Here is a 2,194-nt window from a genome sequence, read left to right as displayed (position 1 = left end):
AAAAAATGATAGTTTTTAGAGTTAGAGAAACTTGTATGCTCAATAAATTTACTCCTCTCCAACTCCTTCTTATAAATCTCCCTTTCACTAAGTCATTATTACAGAATCATGATATTCATTTTTTCATTCTTAGCATGAGCTTCATCCTATTTGGGAACTCCAAAATACTCCTTACTGAAGACATACAAATAGCCAATAGACACATGAAAAAATGCTCAGTATCATTAATTATCAGAGAAATTCAAATCAAAACTACAAGGTATCACCTCACACCAGTCAGAATGGCCGTCATTCAAAAGTCTATAAACAGTAAATGCTAGAGAGAGTGTGGAGAAAAGGGAACCCTCCCACACTGTTGATGGGAATGTAGTTTAATACAGCCATTATGGAAAACATTACGGAGATTCCTCAAAAAACTAAAAATAGACTTACCATATGATCCAACAATCCCACTCCTAGACATATATCCAGAGGGAACCTTAATTCAAAAAGATACGTGCACCTCAATGTTCATAGCAGCAATATTTACAATAGCCAAGACATGGAAACAATCTAAATGTCCATTGATAGATGACTGGATAAAGAAGCTGTGGTATATTTACATAATAGAATACTACTCAGCCATAAAAAAAGAATAAAATAATGCCATTTGCAGCAACATGGATGGACCTGGAGATTGTCATTCTAAGTGACGTAAGCCAAAAAGAGAAAGAAAAATACCATATGATATCACTTATATACAAAATCTAAAAAAAAAAAGACACAAATGAACTTATTTACAAAATAGAAACAGACTCACAGACATAGAAAACAAACATGGTTACTGGGGGTAAGGGGGTGAGAAGAGATAAATTGGGAGTTCGAGATTTGCAGATACTAACTACTATATATAAAATAGATAAACAAGTTTATATTGTATAGCACAGGGAACTATATTCAAAATATTGTAGTAACCTATAATGAAAAAGAATATGAAAATGAATATATATGTATATGTATGACTGAACTATTATGCTGTACACTAGAAATTGATACACTGTAAACTGATTATACTTCAATTTAAAAAAAGAAAAGAAAAAGAAAAAATAATAAATTTTTAAAACAAAACAAAAAAAAACAAAACCCAAAACAAAACAAAATACTCCTTACTGGTTTTTGGCTGAGTGGATATGCTTCATCTAGCATTGAAAAGACTTACAAGTGAGAAGACTAAGTTACTCTGGTAGGAGAGAGAAAATTACTGCTTAGTGAGTAGATGGACACTTTTGCTGTCATAGACGATTTTGAGGATCTGCTAAAAGCTAAACACCTAAAACAAAAGATAACACAAAAATTATCATAAAACTTCTGATAGTTCTTAAGCCCTTGAGCAAAATCCAAGTTAAGAAGCTAGGGCAGTGGATTCTCACGCAGTGAAAGGGAATTAGTAACAACCTGGAAAAGACTTAAGAGAATTACACAAGAAAATAGGGTAGTAATGTCATAGAAAGAATTTTCAATTGAGAAGCTACTAAGAGACAGTGTTATGAGTTAAATGTTTGTGTCCCTTGAAAATTCATATGTTGAGGTTCTAACCCCAAGTATGGTTGAACTTACTTCTAAGGAAGTAACTAAGGTTAAATGTGATTATAAAGTCAGGGTTCTGATCTATTGGCACCCTTGTAAGGAGAGACACTACATGGTACATCCAGACAATGGAATATTACTCAGCACTAAAAAGAAACGAGCTATCAAGCCATGAAAAGACATGGAGGAACCTTAAATGCATATTACTAAGTGAAAGGGAGCCCTCTATAAACCAGGAAGAAAGTTTTCATCAGAAACCAAATTGGCTAGCACCTTGATCTTGTACTTCTCAGCTGTCAGACCTGTGAGAAATAAACTTCTGTTCTTTAAACCACCCAGTCTGTGGAATTTTGTTATGGCAACCCTAGCAGAGTAACACAACTGAATAATCCCTAAGGTGCTAGTATCACTTCTATTTCCATAATGTCATAAATCTCTGATTAGTCCAGTTTGGGGGCCATTACAAGAAACAACTAGAAATGGGCATTCTTTGCATCTTTCGTAAAATGATCTGTTGGGGTATCAGACATTCAGCTGTCTATATTTGGTAGACTTCACTATCTCTCTTTGTATCACTTTTACAAATGAGGAAAAAATATGCACTAGGCTGATTAAAGATGATCATTTA

The sequence above is a fragment of the Camelus bactrianus genome, chromosome 23 (genome assembly GCF_048773025.1).
Source record: "Camelus bactrianus isolate YW-2024 breed Bactrian camel chromosome 23, ASM4877302v1, whole genome shotgun sequence".
NCBI classification, from domain to species: domain Eukaryota; kingdom Metazoa; phylum Chordata; class Mammalia; order Artiodactyla; family Camelidae; genus Camelus; species Camelus bactrianus.
Note: the sequence above shows the minus strand (reverse complement) of the source record.